At 35.4% G+C, this 15,039-nt stretch overlaps 1 protein-coding gene across 1 annotated transcript in view; it reads right to left on the reverse strand.

Moving 5' to 3' along the window:
• MDGA2 (MAM domain containing glycosylphosphatidylinositol anchor 2) overlaps positions 1 to 15,039 on the reverse strand; it is a 488,781-nt gene that overhangs the window by 121,176 nt on the left and 352,566 nt on the right. The gene's annotated exons all lie outside the window — the stretch shown is intronic.

A 15,039-nucleotide genomic window follows, 5' to 3' on the forward strand; every position in this document is an offset into this window, starting at 1 on the left:
TGACTATGTTTATACTGCCAGCAACCAAATGATGTTGTAGGTGTAAAATGCAGTCTCCAAATTAGCATGAGACTTTGAAACAGACGAAGTCATTGATTCAAGTCAGTCAAAATTCTAATTATTCCCAGTTTGGCTTCTGAACTACCTATTATTTAATAAAGTAGGTAACCTAAGTTTATAAATTTATGTTCTAAATTATTTGGTCTGAACACATTTGACTAAAATTCATAATATTCATGGGTAAACCTTAAGCAAACTTTGCAAATTATAACACAGGTGGATGAGGTTTCTAACTCACTGCAATGATGCATTTATCTGCCTTAATTGTGATTTTTTTCCATATAATTAAAACTTGCTACATTAGATACCTAACTTTTTTGTTTTTGATGGAAAGATTTCTGAAAAGTTTTTCATACAGACATTTCTCATTATATAGAGTATGCAAATTATAATCCTTTACCTCATGACTCCCGATGGTTATGATAAATAACAACTACTTCCTAGGCACTAAGGACTCATTTAATCAAATAAACTGTCTGTGACCACTCAGGATTGCACTGCACAGCACTATCACATCCTTGACTAGATGTATATGATACTCTCCTGAGTAGTATAGAGCCGTACATACTCTCTTGTGTAGTATAGAAGCCATACAACTCTTTCTGGCATCCCTTCCTTCAAGACGCTAAAAGGTTTTAGGACTGCCTAAAGGCACTAAGTTCACCCTCCAATATTCTTTACATGTTATTCCAATACTTTTTTGTACTATCGCTGTCCCTTCTCGTTGCCAATCTGTTGACTCATCCTTCTTGCTTCTCTCAACAAATATATTTAAACTACCTTACTGTTCTAATTTTATTCATAAATTCAATTTTTGAGCTCTTCCTACATAAGTGCTAATTTTTTTTTAATGAATGAAAAAAATTCCTGTCTGCATGAAATTTATGATTTAACACAACAGGCAGCTATTTAAATATCTGATTTACAAAACTGAAGTACAAAAAACAATTCTAGGGTAGAAAGTAAAGAAGTGAATAACACTATGAGGATTCACCAGGCAAGGCATCTCAAGGAATGTGATACTCGAGCTGTGTCTTCCAGGATATATAGGAAATGGTGAGGTTGGTAATCAATCATCCCAGGTAAGGAGATTAATATGTGCAAAAGGTAAAGAGAAAGTAGAGAGGAGGTGGTGTTCAGAGAAGTATAAATGAATTGGCATAGCTGGTGAACAAAGGGTACATGAGTGCTTCAGAGGAAATAAAGATGGAAAGAAAGGAAGGGACTCTAGTCAAGAATTTCTGAATATCATGTTATGGAGTTTGGATTTCATCTTGTTAGTGGTGAGGCTCATTAATTTTTTTTCTATTGTACCTGTTAATCCCTTTCATCTATTTCATCCAACCCCCACCACCTTTTCCTGTGGCAAACACCAGATTGTTTTTTGTTATCTACGAGGAGTCTGTTTCTGTTTTGTTCATTTGTTTCTTTTGTTAGATTTCACATATAACTGGAATCATATGGTATCTGCTTTTCTCTGTTTGACTTATTTCACTTAGCATAAACCCTCAAGGTCCATTTAAAATTTTTTAAATGAAGGTTTTATATGACTAAACTGATCTTTTAGAAAGAATGTTTGGGCAGATAGGAGGAGCATACTCAAAGGAAAGAGTCTAGTTACAGAGAAAATGAGAACATCATTGCTGAAAGTCTGAACTAAGGCAATGCCAGTGAAACCACAAATGATGCCTTAGACAATGAGGTAGATACGGTGTCAGTGACGAAGACAGAGAAAACAGGAGGGGTAGTTTAGGGTACGGTGGACATGTTGAACTTGTGCACCTGCTAGTCAGACAGTAGGGATACCAAGTAGGCAACTGTTTCTTCATTTCCAAATATATATGGGTTATGTTTTATTATCTCTTTGTTCTGATTTTTGCTTAATTGGATCACGGTCAGAGAAAATAGTCCATGTGTTTTCAATCTTCTGAAATTTGTTGAAGCCTGAGTTATAGCCCAATATATGACTAATTTTTGTTCTGTGTATGCCTGCAAAGAAGGAATAGTCTGAAGTTTAGGAGTGTGATGTGGAACTGTTTGTTGGGTCAAGTCTGACAAATGAGTTATCCAAATCATCTACATAGTTATTGGGCTTTTACCCTATTTGTTCTACTTGGATTAATTTAGAAGAGTGTTAAGCTCAGAGCCCGACTTGGGGCTTAACTCAAGAACCATGAAATCATGACCTAAGCCAAAGTTGGAGGCTCAACCGAGCTGCCCAGGCGCCCCTGCTTTACATATTTTGAGGCCACGCTATTAAGTACATACAAATTTAAAATTGCTTTATTTTATTGGTAAACTGAAGGTTTTATCATTTTGAAACAACCTCCTTTATCTCTATTAAGGTTGTATTATTTAAAACTATTTTGTCTCAATTAATACTTACTCTGACATTGCTTAGTTAGTAGTTGCAAGCTGTCTTTTCCATACTTTTAGAGTTCCATTATCCTTATATTTTACAAGTGTTTCCTTTAAACAGCATGTAGTTATATTCTATTTTTTCAAGAAACCTTAGCAATATTTCAATTTTACCCACAGCAATTAACACTTTGTTTACATTTCCTGACTACTGATACATTTGAGTACAGATGTACTCAACAAATGTAACTGTTTTGTACTTCCTATTTGTTTTATGGTCATTTTTCTTTGTCTTCTTTTAGATTTATGGACTACATGATTATTCCAACCCTTTTGCTGCTACAAATTTTCATTCTCTCTTTTTTTAAAAACAATTGAACATTATAATTTTATATCTGCACTAATTTTTAGAATTATTCAGATATATGCTGGCTCATTTGCCTTTAATTCATTCTTTCACTATATACTTTAAAATTCCATGATCATTTTCCAAATTTTGCCTCAAGTACATCATTTAGAATTATCTTTAATGACCTTTCTGGTCTTGATTTTCTGAAAATATATTTTTAGCCTTATTCTTAAAAGATATTTTCCTTTTACATAATAGGATTAGAGGGTGGCACTGATTTTCTTTTAGCATATTAGGATATAGTTCTACTGTCTTCAGATGGCTTTTACTGCTATAGACAAGTAAGCTTAAAGTCTCACACTTTAAAGTTCTTGTTTTTGTTTCCTCCAGGTACATTCAAAATGTTTTTACCTTTGATATTTGATACCTTCAATATAATGATTTTAAGTGGATATTCTTTGTACCTAAAAGTTTGGTACCTGCTGGGATTTTTAAATCTGTTGATTTCAGTTTGGCATATTTCACCTAAGAAATTTCTGGAAAATTGTCATTTCTTAAATTATACCTGTGTTTTTTTCTTTCTATCCTCACTTGAAGGTCTTTTTCATTCATTCTGTCTTCCATGTCTTTAATCCCTCTTCCAACTTTTCTCTTTCTTGCTTTTTCTCCATTGCATTTTGAATAAATTCTTCTGAGCACTAATTCTTTCTTCAGTTCTACTTAATCTGGTATACCCATCCATTATGTTTTTATTATTATTTTAATGTTTGTGTTTGTTTATTTATTTATTTATATCCAAGTTAGTTAACATATAGTGTGATGATGATTTCAGGAGTAGAATTTAGTAATTCATTACTTACATACAACACCTAGTGCTTATCCCAGCAAGTGCTTTCCCTAATGACCATTACTCATTTAGCCCATCACCCTACCCAACACCCCACCAACAACCCTCAGTTCGTTTTCTGTATTTAAGAGTCTCTTATGGTTTGTCTCTCTGTTTTTATTTTTGCTTCCTTTCCCCTATGGTCATCTGTTTTGTTTCTTAAATTCAACCTATGAGTGAAATCACATGATACCTGCCTTTCTTTGAATAAATTATTTTGCTTAGCATGATACACTCTAGTTCTATCCCCATTGTTAAAATGGCAAGATTTCATTATTTTTATAGCCAAGTAATATTACATTGTTTCTATATACCACATCTTCTTTATCCATTCATCAGTCAATGGAGATTTGAGTTCTTTCCATACTTTGGCTATTGACAATACTGCTGCTATAAAAACTGGGGTGCATGTGCCCCTTAGAATCAGCATTTTTGTATCTTTTGGATAAATACCTAGTAATACAATTGCTGGGTCATAGGGTAGTTCTATTTTCAATTTTTTGAGGAACCTCCATACTGTTTTCCAGAGTGGCTGCACCAGTTTCTTTCCCACTGGCATGCTTTCTCTGCATCCTTGCCAACATCTGTTATTGCCTGAGTTGTTAATTTGGTTTTTTTTATTTAAAATAATGTAGCTTTCATTTATAAACATTCTGCATAGTTTTTTTTTGTATACCTGGTATGCCACTACTTTTATACTTTTCCATTACTTGCAAGTAAGATTTGTCTCTTATTTCTTTAAACAAAGTAATTATTTTATACTGTCTGATTTTTCTATATGGCTTTAAAGATGTTTTTTGTTTGTTTTCTCTGATGGTATTTTGTTGCTGTGTATTCTCAGTTAATTTTGACTCTGTGCTATTCAATGTCCTGTAAAAATATGGGAATTTTTAAATATCTAAGATGATGATTTCTTCCTCTAGAGAGATATGTGTCTATAGGCAACTACTGATATCAATGTCTAGGATCACATTAATCTAGGTTCATGGCTTGAGGTTTTAATCACCCAAGTGATACGAATTTTCATTAAAAATCCTCCAAAGAGGCAACTTGTGATTATAATGTACAGTATGTGATCCCACATCACCCTTACCCTGCTCACTTCAAAGACAACTTTCTTTGCACTCACTCGGGAATAGGAATATGTAGACTGGGTTTACGCCTACTTTACTCTTATCCTATGGATATAGTCCTTCGAGTTCCAACTTCTATGGGTAGAACTTTTCTCCAGGAAATACTCTGGTTAGATTGTAATCGACTAGAAATGCCATCAAAACTGAAGCTTAAATTCTCCCACATCAGCAAATGCCCTTGGGGCAAGGTTAGCCTCATTGTCCTGCTTTCTTATAAATTTGGCATTGTATTTTTAAAATAAACATTTTAATACTTTCAATAATATTTTTTAGAAATTTTGCAGCATTTTTTGATTGTTTGCATTGGAAGAATTTTTTTTTTTTTTTTTTAAGAGAGAGAGAGCAAGTGGAAGAAGGACAGAGGGAGAGGGACAGAGAGAGTCTTAAGCAGACTCCACGCCCAGCACAGAACTGGATGCCGGGCTCAATCTCACAACTGTGGGAACGGGACCAGAGCCAAAATCAAGGTTGGATACTCAACCAACTGAGCTACCCAGGGGTCCCTACACTGGAAGGATTTTGAGGAATATTTTGTCTATTATATGCCCAGAATCACATGTCTCTATTAGTCAAATGGAAATACAGATCTAAAGCTCAAAATGCTGACTTGACTGAAAGCTCTGGTTTTATTGAGATAATTCAGAATAAGCTTAAATAAAGACAAATAAAAAGCCAAATTTGGATTTAGTCCTGAATATAATCACTTCTGGGGTTAGAGAAAAGTAAAAGTTCCTAGAGGAGAATAAATATAAATAAGCAAAGAGATATATGGATCCAGAGAGTTGTGTTACAAAAAATTAAAGGCTTTGGATGTTCAAAGAACATAAAGTAAAAAAATGTGCCAAATGTTAGCAATATATGAGTTTAGATTGAAAATATATATTGTTTTTGACAAGTCTGATGTCATAAGTGATTATAGCAAAAGCATTTTCTGTGGAGTATATATAATGTGTGTTGCAGTTTTTATGGTTAAATAGTAGACATCAGGAATGGCATCTGTTTGTTCAATACTGTTGTCTATGATTAGAAAACATAATTATCTATTCATTCTACTTTCAAAATATATCCAGAGGTTATACATTTCTCCCAATCTTTACTACCACTACTATTACCTCTTACATAGACTACTGCAAATGTCCTCCAATAGCCTTCTAAAAGGCCATTGTGCTTCCGATTTTGACCTTCTACTATTTCTCTGATATTGGCCAGATGTTCTTTTACAAGAGAAATCAGCTCTTGTTATTTTCCTCCTTAGAACACTTTATTGATTTGCCCCTACTTGTCAATCAGGCTTACAAAGTCCTGCAAGTTCTGGCTCTGATAATATTCTCAATCATTCTTATCTTAATCATTGTGTTCAGAAACAGGTTTCCTTCCTGTTCCTGCATGACAAGCACTTTCTGGATTCTGGGCTTTATTCTTTCTTCTGAAGATGTTCTTTCCTTCACTCTTTCTATTGCTCTCTGATGGTCATTTTTATATTTTACTTCTTTAGAAAGCCTATCCTGGGCTACCAATTAGTAAAACATTTCTCCTACTGTTACCAATACATGGTTAGCAATCATTGTATTTATTTCCTGCATAGTAACACCATTTGTTCATATCTAGTTCATGTAAGTTCCATTATAATGGGACTTAAAACTCCCCATCATTGTATCTTCTCTGTATCCATCAAGTACTCAGCATTATAGCTAGTGCCAGATCATTACTGAATACATAAAAGAAAGAATGAATGAATAAATGATGTAAAAGAGTAAAGATGTTCACAAAGTCTTCAATACTTATTCAGCATGGGTTCTATGTCTACTCTGTTAAATCTGCGTAGATTCTGTGCTTACTTTGACCAATAGAATAGAGCAAGAGTAATGCTACATCATTTTCTAGGCCTGGACCACAGGAGACTGGGAATTTCACTTTTTATCTCTTAAAATACTTATTCTGGGAGGCCTGACCCATGAAATAAGTCCAACTACCCTACTAAAGAGACCATCTCAAGAGGCCCTGAGATTATACAAAGGAGGAAAGGGTAGAATTAAGCTCAGCCATCCTCACCAAGGTTCCAGATATGGGAGGTCATCTTGTACCTTCCAGACCAGCCCAGCCACCTGCAAAATACCATCAGGTGACCCAGATAATACCACAATCCACATGAAACAGAGGAATAGCCCAGGCAAGCTCTCTTCAAATTCTTGACTTGCCAGAGATTAAATAGATATAATAAAATATGATTATTTTGAGCTCCTAAGTATTTGCTTCACAATAACAGATAATTGATACAAAAGTCTCTGAGCCTTCAAAATTAAGCAGTTTGATAACATGAGTGGAGACCTGGTAGAGTGAGGCAAAAGGACAAGTGGACAGGGCAATGGTGAGAACACAGTTTAAGCAACAGATCCTGGGATCCAAGTTGGTTCCAGAAGGAAATGATTCAGAAGGAAACTAATAGGGGAAGTCAATCAATAGACTGAATTACTAGGATGCTTGAAAACCTTAAAAACAAGTACACTGAGAACAACAGAATCAGGAAACGAGAAAGCTGTAGTCAATAAACAGAATTTGTTGAAAATGTGGAGTGATTAGAGGCTCAGTGTTATGTTCATTGGAATGAAATGCTGAAGTGAAGTAGAGATTAATGATACTAGAGTCAAATGCAATTATGTTAAGTGAATACACATTTACTCTCATTGTATTTGTATCTAACAGTGTTTGCAACTGCTTATCTTTCTTCTTATAAATTTGTTTTTAAATGGCAAAGGTCAAAATGTAATTAATTATACTTACCAGGCCAATATCCTAAAATATATATTTACTTTTCCTATGAATGATTTTCTGTGGGAATTCTTTGACTATATCTGACCTATTAGATTATTTCAAATAATGGATTTTTTAGACTTTCACTCTATGTGAATGTGTCATTCATCCAAACCTAGAAAATTCAGTCAACTCATTTATTAACAGCCTATAAAAACACCTGATAGTGTTGGGTTAAATCTCTTCAGTGTGTTTTCATAGAGTTCAGTAGAGTCCGAGTTGGAAAGCATCCCTAAATGAAAGTAATAATTACTGCTATTTAATAGACTGCCCAAACACGTTGGGTTCCAGGGTGATTCCCTAACCTCAAAATAAGTGATAAAATGTGAAACTAAGCAAACTCATTATAAGTCACGTTTGCCTGTGGAAAACTTCTGTGATATAAGGTTCACTTTAAGCCCACTGGCTATTAATGAACTCAGCATTTCATTCCTTGGAATAACCAGTGAGAAGAACAGACCTTCACAGTTAGGATTAAACGGTGTTGTATGAAAACTTTAAATATGATGAAAGAAAGCTTCAGGTGTCAAAAAGTTAAAGTTCACTATTCTGATAAAATCAGCATTTCGTGGTGTAAGAGTTATTCAGTATGCTTTATTATGAAGTATTTAATTTTAAGAAACTGAAATAAAAAGATATTGTGAGAAAAAAAAATCCACTTAAGGAAGATTCCTTAGGAGAAATAAATAGGTAATTGTGTTTTTTTTTTTTTTTTTTCCAACTGAACAAATTATTCTAAAATTATACCATTATAGTCTAAAAATACACTATTATATTATCTGGTTCAAAAGTTTACTTGTCAGGGGCACCTGGGTGGCTCAGTCGGTTGAGTGTCCGACTTCGGATCAGGTCATGATCTCACAGTCCGTGAGTTCGAACCCCACATCCGGCTCTGTGCTGACAGCTTGGAGCCTGGAGACTGCTTCAGATTCTGTGACTCCCTCTCTCTCTGCCCCTCCCCCACTCGCACTCTGTCTCTGTCTCTCTCAAAAATAAATAAAACGTTAAAAAAATTTAAAAAGTTTACTTGTAAAACCATCTCCCTACATATATACTAAAGGATGATGATAATAAAAATAATAATTATAGATGTTGATACTGCATATTTACTAAATTCTAGGTACTGCGTTAATATATTCACATGGTTTATCTTTTTATAGTAGTACTCATTTTTATAGAAGACAGTGAGGTACAGAAAAGTTAACTAAAGTCACCCAGCTAAAAATTAGCAGAATAAGTATTCAAACAAATCACTCTGACTCCAGAGAGTAGGCTCATAACTACAACATCTGCTTCATTCTTTCCAATTACAAATACTACCAATTTATCATGATTTGGGTCTCTCTCTCAGCATTTCCCTCGGAAATATTGGTTATTGAAGTTATCAATTAAAACAGACGTTGGCCTATTCACATGTACAAACTTGTGTAAGTCAAAAATGGAAACCATGTTTTGTGGAAAGCATAAAAGTATTACAACAAATCTGCTAGGTTAAAGAAAAAATATTAATGATAGATTTCAAACCAGACTGAAATTGTAGTGTATATAACAAAGTACTTCATGTAAACAAATTTCTGTACTACCCATGTATTAATAGATATGATGAGTGCATGTAGAATATAAGCTGTCTGGAGGTAAAGGTATAACCTTTTAAAGTTATTAAGGATTTTGATTGGAATAAAGTTGTTAAGGAGAAAGTGCTCGCAATTAATTAGGTTTTTAGCATTTACTATTCTTGTACCTACTGGTTCCAGATGTCTGAGAAGTGTTCTGAGTAGGAATGGTTCTAAATCTTTAAATCAAAATACAAGTGTCTAACTTATTTGGAAAGAGTAACCTGTGAACCTGTGAAAACACTCAATTATAGAGAAATGTGTATTAGTATCTATTTCTTAGTAAGGGAATCAGAGATAAGTCCATGATTTCTTGCAATATTGTGTATAAATAAAACTTTGCCTCTATTTCTTTTTTTTTTTTTTTAATTTTTTTTTTTCAACGTTTATTTATTTTTGGGACAGAGAGAGACAGAGCATGAACGGGGGAGGGGCAGAGAGAGAGGGAAACACAGAATCGGAAACAGGCTCCAGGCTCTGAGCCATCCGCCCAGAGCCTGACGCGGGGCTCGAACTCACGGACCGCGAGATCGTGACCTGGCTGAAGTCGGACGCTTAACCGACTGCGCCACCCAGGCGCCCCACTTTGCCTCTATTTCTTAAAAAATGTCCAGGTTCTCATGAACACCAGAACTGTAAACAAAGTAATACTTTTAATTTACAGAAATAATAAAAGACATTTAAATACATAACAAAAAATTTCAAGCTAGTATTAAAAAATGTTGATATAGCCCTTTTTAAGTCTTTAAGGGAGTATCAGACTATGAATGTTAAATATGTATAGTTTATCTATAGTTAAAAGAGGAAAATAGTCACCTGTTTGGTGAACTTCAGTGTAGGTATGATCCTAATTATGTAACTCTTAGGTCACTACTAAACATGTACACATTAGGATCATTTCTTCTCAAGTAATTTCTTCTCAAGTCAAATATCTGTCCAATGAAACACCTGTCTGTTCTTTGCTATTCTTTGTTAAAAGAGATATGGGGAAACTGTGCTGTCAATAATAATAATAATAATAATAATAATAAATCCAATACTTAGATGGGAAAATCCAGGAGTTTGAATGTCAAGTCAGTGAAATATATTCTTCTATTGTTCAATCAAAATAGTGAAATTGCTACTTTTAGTGTACGACAAACTGCCTGTGTGTGTGTGTGTGTGTGTGTGTGTGTGTGTGCGCCTTTCTCTCAAACCTTTTCATGGTCTTGCAATTATACCCATCTTACTGGTGAGGACTTTGAAATTCAGAGATGACTGTGAGTAACCTCTTTATGCACTGAGAAACACTAAGCATATTTGAACCAAAGCCAATTTACCTTCAAAATGTCAGCCGTTTAGACATTACCATGTGATTTCTCTAAGCATTATGTTCCTATAAGGATATGTATTCAAAAGATCCCTATATTATTTGCATCAATCAAACACATAAATACTTAGAGAATTCATAGATACTGCTGGGTACAAGATGATATACTAGGGGATTAAACAAAAATGAATAAAAAATGGCTCCTGTTAACATGCAAGTTACAATCTCAGTATAAAAATAATATCTTAATATATGTAAGTAAGCACAATTTAAAATGAGCAAGTAATATATTAGTTTTTATAAGGCAATAACTTATTAATTGCTATAGTGTAATGGGAAATATAGATTTCATCTTAGTTCTTGATTCCTAGAACAGGGCTCCTAAAACTCTTGGAATTTCCTGAGTCATAAGAATGCCTTTTGTTATTTATGACAAGCCCCTTTCAACCATAGGAAACTTATGCTAATGAAGTGATTCTGGCTGGCCCCTAGAGCTTTGGGATGTGATATTTCCAGAAAGATCAAGCCTTGATTTTAAGTTTGGAACATTTCATTCCACCCCCTAATCTCCAGGGAAGGAAGAGAGGATGGAGTTTAGAGATTCAGTTCAAGTACCACTGGCCAATGATTTAATCAATTATGCCTATGTAATGAAAGTTCCAATAAAAATACCTCAACAATGGGAAAACAGAAGATGGCAAAACAGCATGGAAGTTTTTTGTGTGTCTGCCGTCCATGAAATACAGCCAGACCAACATTAACCATCCTATACACCTAGAAAACTGATTGGAGTATTAACACAACAATCTGCACAACCTGAACCACAGAATTCAGCAGGTAGGCAGCACGGACAAGTGAACTTGGGAGCAAAAATCTGCGGGAAGGGAGGTGTTTTGTGGGCAGAGAGAGGACAGAGATGGTGGGGGGGGGAGGGAAGAATATGGGAAAAGCACTCCTCCCCAAAAGCAGCTGGAGAGAAAGTGGAAAATTGGAAACAGCCGCAGAGACTTAACTAAAAAAGGAGAAAGGAGAAAGGAGAGGGTTTGCATTCCATTAAGACTGTAAACAAGGGGAGCGCAAAGGCTGCAACTTTGCAGCTCAATACCTGGTGGTGCTCTGGTGCGAAGGGCGAATCCCCAGGAGCAGAGTGGGGTCCGGGAGTTTCTCAGGCCACACGGAGAGAAGCAGTTCCACTGCTGGAAGGGCATTTGGTAGAGACTGTTGAAGCCACCCAGTCCCAGCAGACCCCAGAAAACGGCCACATTTGTTGGTGCTAGAACAAGGTCATTAAGGGTGAAGACTGGTGCCAGATGTGTGTTGTGATTTTTCCATAATCACTGAAAAGCTGCTGCTACACTATCTCGCGAACTTTTTGGGGGCAGGCTGGCACCTGGACGCAGTCTCGGGGCACCGGCAGCAGCAGGGTCCAGCAAGCGTTCCTGGGTGCAGCCGGCCTTCGGCCATTGCTCATTCGGCCACTGCTCGGTGAGACTCTCCCGCAAAAGGGCAGAACGGGTCAAAGCCGCAGTCCCTCAGAAGTAAGGGGCCAGGGAAAACAGCTGCATCTGAGACAAAACTCGGGAGAGAGGTACTGCCTGGGGCCTGGTCACAGAAAGTGAAAAAGTGGGGGAACGGATGAAAGCTGAAGACACAGGACGGGTGCGCGATTGCTGATCCGGGAGAAGAGAATTCTGAAACCAGAGGCTGAGTACCTGTGTGACGCCATTTTTCACTGCTCCCGCACATGCGCATACGCATCTTTCAGCACCACAATGCTCCACCCCAGTCAGCTAGCAGCGCCATCTAGTGGAGAACGGAGCACTTACACTGAGCCCCACCCAGCTGGGCCAACCTGGTTCTTCAAGAACACAAGTCTCACCAACTACTTAGTTTATGAACTATAAAGCACTACATAGTCTTACTTCTAGGAGAAAACGAAGTAATTTCAGTCCTACTTCAATCTGTTAGCAGGTCCATCTATTCAATTTTCTTTCTTTTTTTTTCTCTTTTACACTTCTTTTTCTTGAATACAGAAAGAGAAAAAATTAATTTTTATTTTCACTTTTTATTAAAAATATTTTTCTTTAATTTTTTACTACATTTTTTACTTTTGTGTAAATTGTTTCAAATTCTATTTTACTTCCATCATGTTTAGTCTACCTTAGTGTATTCACCTGTTCAAATTTTCAAACGATTTCCTTTTTTTTTTCCTTTTTTCTCTTTTCTGTTTCTTTTGTTATTCTTGAATGCAGAAAGAGAAAAACTTCATTTTGACTTAAAATTTCTATTAAAATATTTTTCTTGGGGCGCCTGGGTGGCGCAGTCGGTTAAGCGTCCGACTTCAGCCAGGTCACGATCTCGCGGTCCGTGAGTTCGAGCCCCGCGTCGGGCTCTGGGCTGATGGCTCAGAGCCTGGAGCCTGTTTCCGATTCTGTGTCTCCCTCTCTCTCTGCCCCTCCCCTGTTCATGCTCTGTCTCTCTCTGTCCCAAAAATAAATAAAAAACGTTGAAAAAAAAAATTAAAAAAAAAAAAATAAAAAAAAATAAAATATTTTTCTTTAATGTTTTTACTACATTTTTTGCTTTTATGTAAATTTTTTCAAATTCTATTTTACTTCAATCATTTTATTTTAGTCTACTACAGTGTATTCACTTTTTCAAAATTTCAAATGATTTCCTTTTTTTGCCTTTTTTTCTCTTTTTCTCTTTTTGGTTCTTTTCTTAAACTTGAATACAAAAAAAGAAAAAATCATTTTTATTTTTAATTTTTATTAAAAATATTTTATTTTTTTACTATATTTTTTGCTTTTATTTACACTTTTTCAAATTCTATTTTACTCCCACCATCTCATTTTAGTCTACTTCAGTGTATTCATTTTTTCAAATTCTCAAAAGATTTTTTTTCTTCCCCCCCACCTTTTTTTTCTCTAATCTGTCAAACCACTTTCAACACCCAGACCAAAACACACCTAAGATCTAGCACCACTTATTCGATTTGTGTGTGTGGGTGTGTTTTTAGTTTTTTAATTTTAATATTTTTTTAATCTTAATTTTTTATTTTAATTTTTCTACCTCATTAATTCCTTTTCACCCTCAAAATGACAAAATGAAGGAATTCTCTCCAAAAGAAAGAGCACGAAGAAACGACAGCCAGGGATTTAACCAACACAGATATAAGCAAGATGTCTGAACCAGAATTTAGACAATAATAAGAATACTAGCTGGAGTTGAAAATAGATTAGAATCCCTCTCTGCATAGATAAAAGAAGTAAAAAGTAGCCAGAATGAAATTAAAAATGCTATAACTGAGCTGCAATCACAGATGGATGCATTAAGGATGGATGAGGCAGAACAGAGAATCGGCAATATAGAGGGCAAACTTATACAGAATCATGAAGCAGAAAAAAAGAGGGAGACGAAGGCAAAGGAGAATTTAAGATTTAAGAATTAAAGAAATCAGTGACTCATTAAAAAGGTACAACATCAGAAGCATAGAGGTCCCAGAAGAGGAAGAGAGAGAAATAGGGGTAGAAGGATTATGTGAGCAAATCATAGCAGAAAACTCCTAACCTGGAGAAAGACACAGACACCAAAATCCAGGAAGCACAGAGGACCTCCATTAGATTCAATAAAAAAAACGACCATCAACGAGGCATATCATAGTCAAATTCACAAAATACTCAGGCAAGGAGAGAATCATGAATGCAGCAAGTGAAAAACAGTCCCTAACCTACAAGAGAAGACAGATCAGGTTCGCAGCAGACCTATCCACAGAAACTTGGCAGGCCAGAAAGGAGTGGCGGGATATATTCAGTGTGCTGAATCAGAAAAATATGCAGCCAAGAATTCTTTATCCAGCAAAGCTGTCATTCAAAATAGAAGGAGAGATAAAAATTTTCCCAAACAAAAACTAAATGAGTTTGTGACCACTAAACCAGCCCTGCAATAAATTTTAAGGGGACTCTGAGGGGAGAGAAGATGAAAAAATACATATATTTATATATTATTTATATATTTAAATATATATTTATATTTATTAAATATATATATATATATATATATATATATATATATATATATATATATATAAATACCAAAAGCAACAAAGATTAGAAAGGACCAGAGAACACCACCAGAAACTCCAACTCTAAAAGCATCATAATGGCAATAAATTCATATCTTTCAGTACTCACTCTAAAGGTCAATGGACCCAAAGCTCTAGTCAAAGACATAGGGTAACAGAATGGATTAGAAAACAAGATCCATCTACATGCTGTTTACAAGAGACCCACTTTAGCCCTAAAGATACCTTCATTGAAAATAAGGGGATGGAGAACCATCTACCATGCTAATGGTCAACAAAGGAAAGCTGGAGTAGCCATACTTATGTCAGACAATCTAGACTTTAAAATAAAGACTGTATCAAGAGATGCAGAAGGGTATTATATCCTAATCAAGGGGTGTATAGACCAAAAAGACTTAAAAATTGTAAACATTTATGCGCCAAATGTGGAAGGACC

This window comes from Lynx canadensis, chromosome B3 (genome assembly GCF_007474595.2).
Source record: "Lynx canadensis isolate LIC74 chromosome B3, mLynCan4.pri.v2, whole genome shotgun sequence".
NCBI classification, from domain to species: domain Eukaryota; kingdom Metazoa; phylum Chordata; class Mammalia; order Carnivora; family Felidae; genus Lynx; species Lynx canadensis.